Below are 15945 nucleotides of genomic sequence, written 5' to 3' on the forward strand. Positions count from 1 at the left end.
ATAGTCAACCCAGCATGCTACAAACAAAATATGTATATAAATTATCAAATTGCTTGCTCGCTTTTTACCTCCATTCTTCTTATCCTCACTTCGTTATGCCCTAAATGAGACCAAGGATAAGCAGCCAACCTTTGTAAAGCAATCAGGAGATGACAGAATAGCAACCTGCAAGTATTTCTGCTGCATGTTATGCTATGAAATACCAGGGGCTGCTCATTTCCTAATATGTGTGCCCTTTGCTTTATGCTGCACTGATATTTGCTATTCAAACACGACTGGTGCAGATCACTTTGTGTTTCAAAAGACAGTGAAAACGGCCAGAGGCTGCAGGGCGTGGAGGAGAGGTAAAACAAGCACTGCCTTGCCACTTTATTCCTTTTCCTCTCTCCTGGCCAACTTGAGGGCAGTAAGGCCCACCTTTGAGGGAGGAAAAGTTCTGCTCCTGTCCATGTAGGCAGTTGCTACCTCACTCAATTTTTCTGCTGTTTGCAAACCTTTCAAGTGTTCGTGGGTTTCATGATACTTTGCTATTTTTTCCCAAGCCACAGCCTTGGGAGTCAGATCATTAAAAATCAATAAATCCCAGCTTTCATGGTAAACGTGATCTGAAGGTCATCAGGCCCATTCCCTAACCTCAAAGCTTGTATCACCCTTAGTTTCTAATCTGGGCCTTTGAAGATACCAAACTCAGCCCTTTCAGGCCACCTATTTCAGTGCTTTGCTGTCAGCAAGAAACTTCTCCCCATTGCTACCTGGTTGACACCTGATGGGAGTCAGCCCACCCTAGCTGACACAGGAATTATCCCTTTGCAGCCATCCTCACTGGGCTCAACACCTCAGCCTCCAAGCTAACCAGCCACAGCTCCTTCAGACCCCTCAAAGCTGGTGCTTTCATCATTTTTGTCACTTTGGTCTGTACATGGTGCACCTCTTTCATCAAGGGACCCATCCAAAGCTGAGAACTGGTGCTTCAGCTGAACTTTCCTCATCATTTGACATCATTTCATGGACTTACCTTATTTTACAGATGATAAACTCACAAATGTTTGTGTTTTTTGTAATGGTGTAACAATGTGTTAAAAGAAAGAACAGGCATCTGACCATAATGTTTACAAATAAAGATCACAGAACACTGCAGGGAAAAGCTAATAAAAGGAATGGCATTGCCATAAAAACTGTTATTGTTTTTGTAAAAAATTGCTGGAGGAAAGGAAACAACATTTCCTATTTCTTTAAGGCAAAAATGGCTGTGCTTGTCACACAACAATATAGCCTTTATCATGTGAGAAAATATCCATACCACTCTCAATAGTTAAAACAGAAACAATAATAAAAAAGCCCTGTTGAATCTGTACTGTTTAAACCTACATTTCATCCAGCTTGTCATGGCTCTTCCGTGCTTAGTTACATGTACTCCTCTCTGGCTCTCAGGCACAATCCTGCTTCTACAAAGACATTCACAGAATTTTCTGGGACAGATTTTATTTTTGAAAAGGTATCTGGGGACATATCACAGTATTTGCTTCTCAAGAACTTTTATTTATTTTTAACAAACCCCATGACATGTGGGCTGAAACTACTTCAGAAAATATTTTCAGAGAAGACTCATCTTTATTCATCAGTATGGCAGTCAATTAAAAATAAAGGCTACATCTTGAGAAAAAGGCTACTTCTTTGTAAAGAGCCTTTTTTCCCCCCATGAAAATGTTTTCTCTCACTGAAATAGCTACATTAGAAGGAAAAGGTTAACAGAAACCAAGAGCCAACTCCTTTTGTTTAATAGTTAAAAATCAAACCACTTGATGCACCTGCTGTGAGAAAGGGAGCTGCTCCAGGAGACTGCTCCACCAGAGCTGGAGGCTTTGCTGGAAGTGTCAGGAGCTGCAAAGCTGCTGCCCCAGCCCTGCAGGAATTAACAAGCCTGGGGAATGATCTCCATCTGCAGCCTGGCCACAGGGCTGTCCGTGCCCCACTGAGCCTGGCAGCCTCTGATGGGTGCCCCATGTGTGTCTTGGGCAGTGCAGAGGCTGCACAGGAGAGCCCTCCATGAACCAGTGAGGTGCAGAGCACCAAGGGACAGGGTGCTGATGCTCACCTGGGTCTATAAGTGCCAGAGATGATGGATAAGAATGAGCTGGCAGGTACAGAACGTTATCAGGCAGGCACAGTGCTCAGTGCCAGCCATCACCCATTGCTTCATCCCTGGGGCAGCTCACACTCCTGCTGCAGCACCACACAGCTGGGGTTTGCTCTGTTAGATTGCACATTAACCTCTCCCCTAACAAAGCCTTGTTACTGGACAGCTTGGACACCACAGGGGTGATGCAGTACAAACACCTAAGTCAGCAGGAAAGCCAGGACCCCATGGGTCCCACACAGATAAAAACAATTCTGTGCGTCCTGCCCAGCCCTGGCCTTGCCATCTCTGCAAACAGCTGGGAAGGAAAACACAAAAGCATTGCAGCTCTGTAGAGCAATGACAGGAGAGATTGCACAGTGCTGGGGCAGATTTTACCCCAGACTGAGACTTCTTCAGTGCAAGCACTTTATTTAGCTCTCTGATGTAAGCTGGTTGGGGACAAACTGTGACAAGCACAAAGAAAGTTGCAGGATTACTCTCTGGGAAGAGGAGCAAAATGGAGAATCATAAAAAAGTGAATTGTTTGTGTCCAGATAGGCAACTTCTGCTCAAGGCCTATGGCCCACCATGCAGAACAAACCTGGGCTGCCCTCAGGTCCTGCACCACCACGACACCCCAACACAGGGGTCCTGACATCTCACAGCAAAGCAGGTGGGGAAAACTGTCCTGGCTACAGGAAACACCACAGATGTGAACAGAGAGGCACTCTGGGTGTGCAAAGGACCTTCACTCCTCTGCTTTTCTGGGGAAGAGAACATCACAAAGATCAACTCCCATGCCCAGCCCTGTTGACAAATGCTGGGTGTGGAGGGGGTGTGGAGAGGACCCATCATGTGCCGTAACTGCCTGCATCTCCTGCTGTGATTGCTTTGGATTTCTTGTGGCCACCTCCCCAGCAAGCAGCCAGTGCTGCAGTCTCCAGAAAAGATCTGTGCTGGTGCATGGTACTGCCATCAAACACAGAGCCCAGGCTGGCTGGAGACGTGAGGCTGCCCTGGCATGTGTGCATTTCATCTCTGAACAGACTCTCAGTGCCAGTGCAGGGCAGGCAAGGCCACACACAGCTGGACTGATCAGCACCAGCTGATCTTCAACACAGGCTAACAGCTTACAGCAGAGCCATCCCGTGCTCCAGCGTCTGTAAGGTACCTTGAACCAGGAGCTCTGTCCCTGCACTTCACAGCTTTTCCATTTACTTTTGGAACTCACATTAATTTCAAGCATTTGCAATGTCCTCAAAGCCCCACAGTCCCACAGCCTCACTACATTTTAAACACAAAAGTACTTGCCCTTGATTTGTTTTGACCTGCCACTTGCTTGTTTCATTTTATATCCTCAAGCATTTTATCAGAAAACCCAGTAAGGATCACTCTGCAGTCGCCTGCTCCATCCTGTGTCACAGCCTTACAGACACAGGAAGTTTCTTGTTTGCTCATTCCAGGTGTTACTCAGGGAGCTTTGCTCACTCCTCACATCCTTCTCAGCCCAGATCTAGTTTACTACAGAACTGCTTGGCAGTGTTCAGGTTCAAAAAGGCTTTATCCAACAGCTGCAGCCCTGGGGATGTCCCCTGTGGGACTGGTTTGGCAGTGCCAGCTGTAAGCCATGCCCAGCTGGGAGGGACAGGCAATGCCAGCCTTCACACAGGGCACAGCAAATGGCTCTGCCAAGCCCTCAGATGGAGGAGAGCTCTGATCACCTGCAGAAAAGCTAAGAAGGTTACTAATAAAAGTAGTGGAGAAGGCTGCTGTTCCAGAAGCTGTTTGGGTTTTTTAAAGTAACTGTCTTTCAAATAGTTTGATCAGATAAAAATTAAAAGCTTGCTTGGCCTGGCAGGTGTGAAACATCCCCTTTCCAAAAGGCAGATGCTGAAGGGGCCGACACCTTTGTGCTGCATTTTCATTTTATTTCTGGGAGGTTTAATTGAGCTCAGAATTATGGTAATGCTCTGCACAACTAAAGCATGAACTGCTCAGATACCCAGCACAGCTCAGTGCCCTTGCTGACATCTCCTACAGACACAAATTATTTGTAGGCCATCTGCAGGGCACTCCAATCTTGGTTCTGATTTCTCAGCATGCACCTTTCCTTCAAAATGCTGCACATCTTCCTCAGCACTGGGATGTGCACAGATTAATAATACACAACATGGGTGAAGCAGATTTTATTGGCTAGACACTGAGTGGCATGTAAAGGGAGAGGAGGAATTTAGGAACTGTAACCTGACAGATTGGTAGTCAAGACCCCATTCCATCACCTAGGTGAGCATAGGGCCATCTAGACCCACCTCACCCTTTAGACCTGGAGCTGCACATAGGTCCATGTAATAAAGATATGAAAACCTCCTAACACAAAGCATAACAAAACCTGGAACAGATAATACTGATCTCACAAGACTATTCATAGCCCAGTGAAAATAGCAGCTAGCTGAAAAGGCTGCTGTCCATACCTGTTTATCACACATCACGTCACAATGTAAGGAAATAACCTTCTTTTGCTTTACAATGTGTGGACACTTCCCAGAACCCTCATTAGTCAAGACAGCCCCTGTAGGGCAGGTCAAATCCAAGAGCAGCATTGTACTAAGAATGATGGATGTGCTCCTGGCACCCACAGTCACCCTGCAGCTCCCAGCATGTGCTGTAGTTAACAGCACCAGAAAGATTTAGTGCCAAAACTGCCAAACCCAGAGAGCCCATGATCAGCCAAGTGCCTCTCTCTGTCTCATGCTGGAAAGTCCAGCCCCACTCTTCTTCCCATCTGATTGCTTCTGCAACCAGTGAAATATGCAGGGGCATTACCATAGTTCTTTTACTTTTATTTTACTATTATTTTATTTTTATTATCAGGCAAAACACTGACAGACATTATAATGCTCATTGTCATAATAGTATAATTTTTTATGGATGTCCTTTGCCAGCAGAGAAAAAAATAAAAATCAAACTGTAGGATGGTCTTTCTCTTTGTGAGGGATGGGCTGAAAACCAGCATTAAACCCTCCTGTCTGTGGGGCTGGGCTGTCTGTCCCTGCCTGGTGCTGCAGTGCAGAGGGAGCTGTGATCCCTGTTGGTGCCCTGTATTTGTGCCCAGGGCTGGCACTGGCCACTGTCACCAAGGCAAGGGGCAGTCCCAGCCCAGGGATGGGGCAGCTGCAGGGGCCAGGTGTGAGCCCCACTTTAGCCTGTGGCGGCTCAACTGATCCAAGTGCTCCCTTTCACACACAGACAAGCCCTCAAGGTGCAAAAACACAGATGGGAGAGGTGTTGCACAAGCTTACAGCCACTGCTCTTAAAGAATGGAATTGCTGGGCAGTAGCACAGTGCTCCTAAGGCAGCCAAGGGCTGTCCCAGGCAGAGGCACATGGCTGCACAGCAGACACCCCTACCCCTGTCTATTCTGCCTGTGGCCACACTCACACCACCAGCCCTCCTTCTCTTTCTCTGTGCTCACATCTCCCCTCTCACTGTAATGAAATGAATATAGAAAATACCTGCCTTTTGTTTAGTTCTTGTGAAACTCCACAGCATCATGAGAGCTCTTCCAAGGTGCATTATTTTCTCCTAATTTGCAATAAACCACTTCCAGCTCTGAACTGTCTACTCCTCTGCTGAATAAGAACAGCTGTGAACTACCAGAACAGAGAATCTCTTTAATTGCTTTCTGAAAAGCTATCCCACTAAAAATGTGTCACTGCACTGACTGCAATAATATTTTGTCTGACTTGTTGCAGAGAAATGAGAGAGAGGCCTACAGCTCCTAGCCAAAAACCTCCTAAGCAGCTAAGTCATATACAAATGGCCTTCAGGTGGAGAGACAGCTGAGAAGATAAGGAATAACTTCAAACAAAGCAGGCAACTGTGGTCTCCCAGAGCAGTCCACATCTCAACACATCTGTTACCATCACACGGAAAATGTCAAGGCCAAATTCTGGCAATGCCAGGCACAAATGCCAGAATTGCTCAAGCTCAACTACTCACAGACTTTCCAGATATTTTTCTCTGTTCAGTGAGGGCTGTACATGACAGAGTGCCATTCCCACCTCAGACAGAAAGATGAGAACTCATGCTGCTGGTAACCCCCACTGAGGGCATCTTTGGCAGCCCCTGAGCTAGAAGAGAGCAGCTCTGCTCCTAGAGATGGTTCTCCCCTCCAGTGCGCACCCCAGAACAAAAAAACACTGCTCAGTTCATTCTGAGCACAGCCCTGGGTGGTTTCTCTCAGATCAAGTCATTGCTTCACATCGCACATTCCAATAATGTCCAGCATGATGGAGAATCTCTGCTGTTTTATTAAAATCTCCTCCCTCCCCCTTCCCCTTAGGCAGCTTCAGTGAAGGATGTCCATTGATCAGGAATGGCCCTGAGATGGCACAGAGGAATTGCAGGAATTTATCAGAACAAGCAGGTCTCTAGCCCAGCCCCTCAAGAGCAGCCAGTAGAAGATATTTTAGAACAATACAATGCTAAGCCAGAAAAATGAGCAAACTCCCCTGTTCAGTGCATGTGAGGAATGCTTAACTGAGGAAATGGGTGAATTCTGCCTATTTGCACTCAGCCTCAGAAACACCTTGGCTTCCAAAGAACCTCCCAGACCCAGGACATACAGAAGGGTCAGTTAAGGATGCATAAGGATTTTTCCTCCCCTCTGTATTTCTACACAATGCAATATAACCATTACATGAATAATTATCTCCACTGAACTCTACTCATCTCCTTCTAACAAGGAAATGCATGGGTGGAATTTGCATTACACACAATTTACTTCCTTTTAGCCATTTTTAATTAAATGAACCATCCTTTGGTTACCACCTAGGGTAAACAAGTCTGAGCTTCTCAGTCTTAATCATTGTTTCCTAGAACCAGCATTGCCAAAATAAAAACACCCATCAGAGGAGAAGTCTGACTCAGACTCCTTAAGGTCAACAAGTCCTTTAATTGGTAATAAACTGATAATACAATGCTATAGTCTAAATATTTGAGAGTTCTGTTTATTTCATAGGTGGGAACTATTTGCAGAGCTTGCAGGATGTAGTTCATTGTAATTCTGCAGATTGCCAGAACACAAATAAACAAGCACAGCCACCTGGGACACCAAGAAATCCCCCAATATCCCAGTGAACAGGGATGGCTGGATCTCCAGAGAGGATGCCAGTACCTCAGAGACTTTGCTCTGTCCCGTGCTGGACCCACTGTGCCTCCATTCACCCCCAGCACAGACATTCCTCTCTTGAGAGCTTTGCTGGAGGCAAGAGGGAAGCCTCCCACAGCTCCACTAAATGGCTTTGGAGTGGGGGCAAGGGCTTGTGCTGAGCTTTGCTCTAAATCTGCACTTGGGTCCTCAAGAAAACGAGTTCTACAAGGATTTACATTCCTATTTATTAGTTTGTAAAAGCCCTTCTCCCCCACAGCTTAGCTTAGGGCATCTCATGGATGTTGTGCTGTGCTTCTGCCACACTGACATTTCCATCGGAGAACATCCTGGTGTCCAGGCCTCCCTCTCAGCCAAGGGAGAACACACTTGTTACATCACCTTTAAAAACTCAGCTGTCCTGCTAGCAGGGTTTCTAGATGCCACCTGGTATGATGGGTACGCCTAAAAGCATCTTCTCAGCTGTTACACTTGAAAAGGTAAGGACAATTAAATGTATGGTATCTAAAGCTGAGCAGTAGCAGCTTAAAGCTAGAACATTGCAAGTATTTAAATTAATCACCTCCCTGTCCTCCTTTGTCATCCACTCATCCTCAGAATTCAGCTATTTTCAATACGAAAAATGGGAGGTGGAATATAAGTTTTGGCTGAGTTCAAACAAAGAAACTGCAGAAATGGAAGATGAAGAAAAAAGCAACCACCCATGAGAACTTCTGTCTATTATTTTTGACCCAGAAAAATATTTGCTGACCTCAACTGTGCTTTCTTCCAAACATAATTTCTCCATGTTTGCCTGCAGTGGTGACATGTCTTAAATTGCTTTCCTGACCCTGCCTGTTATGCCCCAATAACTGTGAGCTTGCAACACCTACACTGGTCAGGAGCCCTCCAGATCAGAAGACATTTCATTTAAAAAAACACAATGCTAAACCACCTCATTTTGTAACAGGGTGAAGTTAAAAATATGCAGGGCCCAATTCCTTTGTACTCCTGCGCCTGCTGAGCTCAAGGCATGAGGCGTGGTGATACATCCCAAGGGAAAACAGAGCTGTTTGTTTAGGAAACTTTGCATACTGAGGGATCCTTCCTTCTGGTCACTGATTATTTTTAAGCCTCAGCCACGCCTGGATGATTCTGAAATGCCTTCATTCCAGTTTTGAGTTAACTGTAAAACAGCAGGGTGCATTGCATCCTTTGAGATGTCTGGCAGGTATAATTCCCTCCAACACCCAGGAAAAGGAGTTTTAGAAACACTCTTAGGAAGCAATCACTCAACCTGTAGCTTCTAGTTATTGATGCCAAAACAAAGAGGGTCTGCAGCCAGAGGCTGGAGTCATCCCCCCCATGATGGAGAGAGAGAAAAATGATGCCCAACGGTCCATGTCTGATCTGGGATCCATGACTTTTTCTCTTCTAATTCCCAAACCTGTGCTGAGACCTAGACTGGTCTGTGCTGGGCCCAGTTCTAGTGCAGAAATGCACCACCCTAAAATTTTAACTAAAGCTGTTTTACTTTGTCACCCTGGCATACAGTGAAAGGAAACTCAGGGGAAGTAAGCCCATGTCTGATCTGCCACATCCCCTGCTTGCACACACCTTGTCCCATGGGAAAACAAATTCATACACAGGAATATTTTTTTTTAACTGGCCATTGTCCTTCCAGAAATCATGTGACTTTCCAATGCAAACACAGGCTCAGTCATTAATTCACCCACTGCAGCCATGTCTGTGCCCTAGGAGCAGGATGACCTGAGTTGCACAGAAGGCCCTGGCAGCACTCATTGCTTACAAGAAGGAAAAAGGCACCTGCTTCCACTGTCTGTCCCCTGCAGTGCTTACAGGGAGGTGAAAGGTTTAGGTCTGCCCAGTGAAGGGTGACATCCAACACCCACAGCCATGAGGAGGCTGACACTACCAGAGATGGGTAGTCTCAATTCACAAGGAGATTAAAAGTGAATCAGATTCACTAATTTCAACACAAAACCACAGTTCTCATAGTAGGTTCTCTGTACTGGACAAAGCTGCAGTAGGTTAATTAGCTACGAGCACAGCTATAAACAGATGTGCTTAAACTAGCACAAATCTGCATGTGGACATAGCCTGTCATTTAGTTCAGCTTAACATAAAAGTTTAGACAAACTCAAGTGAGAAGTCCAAACACAGATTGCACTGATTTAATTAAATCACTAAAAATAAAATCAGTATCAGCTGATCATCTGGTACCACTTCCTTGCACAGACAAGGTGTTTCTTCCATCTGTGCAGCTCCACGAATACTTAGCAAATCTTGAAGGAAGGTGCAGAAAACAGACTTTTTGGATAAAAATAACAAGGTCATCTGAACTGTTGAACAATGTAGTTTTATTTCTAGGTGCTTAAGCTGAATAAGATTAGGAGCTTTTATATGAGCAGTGATGACTCTAATTCTGCCCAGACACAACTGTATGATGTTGCTGTTATGTACAATGCACATTATGCTGCAGAAGGTAAGGGGCCTGCCCAGGGACACTCCACACTGGTGACTCTGCTTTGTGGAGTCAGCCCTGGGAGTGCAGGTCTGCCAGAAGGGAACAGCTTGGTCTGAAGCTCCTGAAGCCAAGGAGGCTCAGCCAAGCAGCCACCCAGAGCAGTTCCCAGCAGCATCTTCCTTGGGTGAATTTCTAATCCCATCTGTTTTGGCTCTCCAAGATGAACTGTACCAGTAGGTTTAACTTGCAAAAAAAAGTTACTTGGTTTTGAATCAAGTGTCACTAACAAGCCCTTCTTTTTCTCAGGCTCTGACGCCTGTGTACACCCCAGGACAGCCTTGTACTCCTTTCAACTTTGTGGCAAACATTTATCATTGCTTTGTTTTTCTCCCCCCCGACACACACACTCCCCAGCTACATCTCTGAGTGCAGATAACTATATTGATTTAAATGCAATCAAAGTGAGCCTTGTGTACAATGAACACTTTGTCCCACGTTGTGCCATACTGCAGCAAGGGCTGCCCCTTTCCCAGGGATGGAGGCCCATTAAAGGGATACAATTTATGACCTCAGGAGGAAAAAAAAAAAACAAGTTTGCACTTCAATTACAGAATTGTGCAGGAGAGCAGAAACTTGGGTCACCACGTGGAGTTTCTCAGATATTCTGCCAAAGGTGGAACAGGGAGGGAGGTAAGGAAAATGGGTTCAGCCCTCAGAACCAGCTAACTCCTGCCTGCTGACACTCACACAAGTTTCACAGGGACGGGTCAGCAGATCTGCACTGTCTGACCATGCCCTGTGGTCTGCCCCAGGGGCAGAGATGCAGGGGGCTAGAATGGTTTACAGCATCACTGGGGAGAATAAGCTCTACTGCAAACTATTTTATGTCAAAATGACTCAGTGCCAAAACAATCCAAGAAAGGCATAAGGACCAAACAGGTCATAGGCCATGGGTTGCCATGGCTTATACAACAGCACTGATCACACTGGAGAGATGGCTGCAAAGGGAGCAGATATTAATAAACGCTGGTTTTATTGCCATGTCAAGCATTTACAACAATGAAGCATGAACAGGGAAGTAAATAAAACCAGGATGGAGACGGGAGACTAGGAAAATACAGACAAAACAGCAGAAGTCACAGGGAAGTGACACATCACATTCCACGTTTTTACAAGTTACTTAGAATACAAAGTGGGGAAGTAATAACAAAAAGTACACTATAAATCATCAAAAGTACCTCTTATTTTCTAGGACTTTACTTTTTCGAAAGTTTTTTATGTCAGATTTTCTCTACAGGGAAAGTTGTGGATGTCCCATCCCTGGAAGTTTCCAAGGCCAGGCTGCATAGGGCTTGAGCAACCTGGTCTAGAGTAAGGTGTACCTGCCTTGGAACGAGATGATCTTCCAACCCAAACTATTCTGATTCTATGATCTCTCCTCTGAAAACCAGTGGCTGCCTCACAAACTTCATTTTAATAGATGGGACAAAACCCACTTTGTGCCTAATTGCAAAAGGCTTTGATAATGCAATTCATCAATGCAAGATCAGATACACTTTGATTTAACAGCCCGAAGTCCCGGCCAGGCGCAGGGGAACGATGCCCCGTGCCAGGGCAGGGCCCCGGCAGCCCGGCGGGCGGAACCAGCCCCGGAGCCGTGCCGTGCCGGGCTGGGGAAGGCCCGGCCAGCTCCGTGCTGTGCTGCCGCTGTGCCGGGCGCCGTCCGGACCCCGAGCGCTGCCGCGGAGCACACGGGCACCGGTAACCCGTGTCCCCACCGGCACTGCCGCCCCGCCACGGGCACCGAGGCTGTCCCCGTGTCCTGCCCGCTGTCCTGCCCGGCAGCTGCTCCCACACTCCCACCGCTGCCGGGCCACGGGTGCCCAGCGCACGGCGCCCCGAGGCCAGACCCTGATGGAGGGGAAGTCCCGGGCCCTCCGGGCACCCGCGCTCGGCTGGCCCGGGGCAGGGAGAGCGGCACCTCCGCCCGCTCCCAGCGCCGCCCGGCCGGCGGGCGAGCCTCGGCAGGCACCGGTGTGTCCCGGCGGCGGCTGTGCCCGGCACACGGACACGGCACACGGACACGGACCTGGGCACGGGCACAGACCCGGCACACGGACACGGAGCGCTCGCACCGAGCCCGGCCCGGGCTGCGCTCCCGCCCCCCCCCGCACACCGGGGCTGTGCCCGGCACGGTGAAGCCCCGCAGCCCTTACCTGCCCTCGGCGGCGCGGGGCGGGAGCGGGGCTATGCCGGGGCAGGGCTGTCCATCCCAAATCGGGACTATCCACCCCGGGGCCGGGCTATCCATCCCGGGGCCGGGCTATCCATCCCGGGGCCGGGCTATCCATCCCGGGGCCGGGCTATCCATCCCGGGGCGGGATCAGGGCTATCCCGGGCGGGGCTCTCCATCCCGGGGGCGGGATCGGAGCTGTCCATCCCGGGGCCGTGCCCATCCCGGGGCCGGGCTATCCATCCCGGGGCGGGATCGGGGCTATCCTGGGGCTGGGCTATCCATCCCGAATCGGGGGTATCCATCCTGGGGCCGTGCCCATCCCGAGGCCGGGCTATCCATCCCGGGGACGGGCTATCCATCCCGGGGCCGGGCTATCCATCCCGGGGCCGGGCTATCCATCCCGGGGACGGGCTCTCCATTCCGGGGCGGGATCGCAGCTATCCCGGGGCGGGGCCGTGCCCATCCCGGGGCGGCAGCAGACGGAAAACCCGGGCCGGAGCACAGGCGGCGGAGGTCAGGCAGGTCAGCGGGACCTGCGAGGCGCTGGAGGCAGCCTGGGCTGGGGATCATTTGAGTCTTGCCAAATACTGTTATTGAGTATTAATACAAAGTAATTAGTGCCACCCTTGTCTCAGGCAGGGCAAGGCCTGCCTTGGAAAGGCAAGGTGTTAGGAGAGGTGTAAGGTAAGAGCAGATATAAGTTATAGGGTGTTCGAAGGGGAGGTGTAGGCAGCACGGCACCCCCGGGGCTCGGAGCAGGCAGAGCAGCGGCCCCATGTCCCTTCAGCATGGCAAAGCTGTCTCTTTGTGAAACAAAACCTGTTCCTCTCCCTCGGTCTGTGCCTGGGGACAGCAGGGACTGAAGAGGGATGCTGCGGACCGAGCGCTATGCCAGTGTTCAACTCCGGCAGGTAACCAAGAGTGAACCCGCCCAGCACCTGTTCTAACCCAAACCAGCCAAAGTTTAAGCTTCAAACTAGGATTTGAAGGTATGTTTCCAGCGACTCCAGTTTATTGGGATTTATGCTGTTTACCTCGGCAACTCGATCTAGACCTGTGACGCTGCCCCCTCGGTGCCTCCGCGGCTCCCTCGCACCGGGCACTGCTCCCCAGAAGCAAAAGTAATGGATACATTAATAAATCTTAGATGGGGAGGAAAAATCAGGAGGCTCCAGTCGGCTGTGGAGGGACTTGGCAGCTGGCTTGCAAGCAAAGCTGAGTTAAAAGAAGAAATAATAATTGATGATTTTCGAGTGTATCCATGGCAAGGAAGAAGATAAAGCCGTCAGCATGGGAACAGATTAGAAAAGATACATGAAAATTTTTGTAAGCTAGACTATGTGCATAAATAAATGTGTGGACGTGCCTTATTAAATTCCGGTTAACCTATTACCAATTATATTACTGCTAATTGCTTTACACCAATAAATACAATAAGTTATTGTGATGTAGTTAATGACTTAAGATCATGTTTTGTTAAGAGTATACAAGCTAGAGAACACACAAAATAAAAGCTTTTTCTTCTTAGACCCTGATCACATGTGTGTATGTCACGTCCGACGGTGACAGCAGACCTGGGGAATGTGCCCGCCTCGCTCATTCCCCAGGGGCAGTTTACAGAGTGCCAGAGCCCTGCTGGGAGGAAAGCAGCGCATCCCTGAAAGGATGCAGCACGCAGCTGTCCCTGCTGTCCCTGCTGTCCCACCTGCCCCAGACACGGCAGCTCCCCCGGTTTTCATCTTCTTCAGCAGAGAAAGCTGAAGCAAAACCGGTCACGCTTTGACATCACTAAGAGTTTGAATTTCTGGCTGCTGAAATTCAGTCTGTGCTTCTGCATCCAGTGGAGGCAGGAACAAGAGCTTAGTGTAGGATTTATTTCTGGCCACTCCTGCTCAATGCTAGACAAAAACGTGACTTGGGAGGGAGTCAATACAGTCACATGGGGACTTTACAACAGCCTGTAAAATCAGTGAAGAAATACATTTTATTACCACAGCCTGTGCCTCCCATGCTTTTCTCACGCTGCAGTCTTTTAATATCTTCAGGAGAACAACTGGCAGAAATCATGTAAAACACTTAAATAGTAGGCAGAGATGGGAAAAAATTGGATTTACTTGCTGATTTCTATTTAGGCTTTCATAGTTCATATCCTAAAATGAACTGCTGATTCAAGTCTAAGACTTGGGCTGTTAAGCTCAGAGTATCAGGAGGTCTGAGAGATGCTGATTGCTGCCTGCCCCTATGTCATTCATTATTATGACCTTTCTCTTCCAGAACAACTGCTCTGTGTACCAAAGCCCTGCTTCCTGGAAAGTGGCTGGACATCGCCTGCTGATGGGAAGTAGAGAATAAATGTTTTGTTTTCCTTTATTTCCATGGGCATCCTTTGCTTTTGCTTTATTAAACTGCCTGTATCTTGACCCATGGGTTTTTTCCATCTTATTTTCCTGCACCCCATCTTGTCCTGCTGAGGAAGGCAGTGATAGAGCAGCTTGCTGAGCACCTGACATCCAGCCAAGGTAAGCCCACCACCAAAAGGTTTGTCCATTCATATTCCCATCACAGTGATAAGCCCCTCAAAACCCACACAGTTTTTCAGAGTACAATGTGGGACTCCCCTTTAGATGAGGTGCACCTCTAGTTCAGATAACAATCCTTATGTTATCTCACCTAAGCTGGGGCCTCTGCAAGTACAGCCATAGCACAACCCATTGTTCTAAGGATTTTCTTTCTATGCTGTCCTTTTTCTTAACTCAAATCCCATTAAGCCTGGAGTGTTTTCAGTATTTTTAGCTGTGACTTTCAAAAGGCTGCCAGAAGATAGCTGAAAAGTACATTTCAGTGTGATTAATGCTCTCAGTGTTTCTTCACAATTCAGCCTCCTCTAGAGGAACTAAATGTGGAAGCATGACAAAATCACCAACAACTATTTCAGTGGGAGTTTTCATTGAAATTGTTGCAACCCCAAAATTTCCTCCCCAGCTACCTGACTGCAGTGCTAAAATTACTAAAAGCACCAAGGGAAGAACATGGTGCTTTGGAGATGCCATTTTTACTTCCCACTGTTGTATCACAAAAATATTTTACTGAGAACAAACTGCTTCTCAGTTTTGTTTACTGGGTGTTAAAATTTTGGTTTACAGCTTGCCAGAATAAAGAAACAGATAAAATCCCCATTCTACTAGGACAAATGCTCCACCAGCAAGCCATAAACATAAATACAGACTCCAAAGAAGGAGAAAAACCTTGATAAATGTGTGTATGAGCAGGGTCCTACTTCTATCTGCAGGAGCTGGGCATCTAGGACTGGATAGGAGCAGAATAGCAACATATCTCTTCAGACACATCCTTTGCAATCCTGCTGTGTGTCTTACTTGGTTAGAGATGGTGAGTCATGTTACAGCCAAAACTCAGCAAGGAAAATTTAGTGCAGATCAAATGACACTACATGGAGGTCATCCAGTTTAAACCAGCTAAGAAGCTGGCCTTATCTTATTTGGCACTGTGCACCTCAATTTTTACTGATGAAAAGCTGAGTGGTTCTTATCAAAAACTGAGGCTCTGTGTCCTTTCTGCTGTAAGGTATAAATCTGTATTGGTTGGCAGCAAGAACTATATTTTTGATACTGTCTTGCTCAACAGTGCTAGATTATTTTTTTCTTTTAATGTAATAAGAGTTCTAAAAGAGAAATTGGTTCGTGTTTCAGGGAGCTTTGTGAGAGACTTACAAATCACATAGCCCAAGTCATGGGAAAGATGTTACTAATTGCTTGCAGCAAAGCCAACAGTTTTTGTAGGGCCATGTTCATCCCAGCTAGCAGTGACAGAGTGGGATGCAAAGTGCACACAGCACACCCATGGCTCAAGCAACACCAGGGGCTTGAGCCTGCACAAGGGATGGAGCAAGGTCCTCTCTGTAGTGAGAGGAGATGGTTACTAAAGGTGAGGTTTCC

The 15945-nt window shown here is 47.7% G+C and overlaps 1 protein-coding gene across 1 annotated transcript in view; it reads right to left on the reverse strand.

Moving 5' to 3' along the window:
- LOC115914809 (synaptotagmin-like protein 4) overlaps positions 1 to 12079 on the reverse strand; it is a 34202-nt gene extending 22123 nt beyond the window's left edge. The window contains 1 exon segment of the mRNA XM_030967581.1: positions 11973 to 12079. The gene's annotated coding sequence lies outside the window, so the exon portion shown is untranslated.
- Between the last annotated feature and the right edge of the window lie 3866 nt (positions 12080 to 15945).

The sequence above is a fragment of the Camarhynchus parvulus genome, chromosome 4A, assembly GCF_901933205.1.
Source record: "Camarhynchus parvulus chromosome 4A, STF_HiC, whole genome shotgun sequence".
Classification (NCBI taxonomy): Eukaryota; Metazoa; Chordata; class Aves; order Passeriformes; family Thraupidae; genus Camarhynchus; species Camarhynchus parvulus.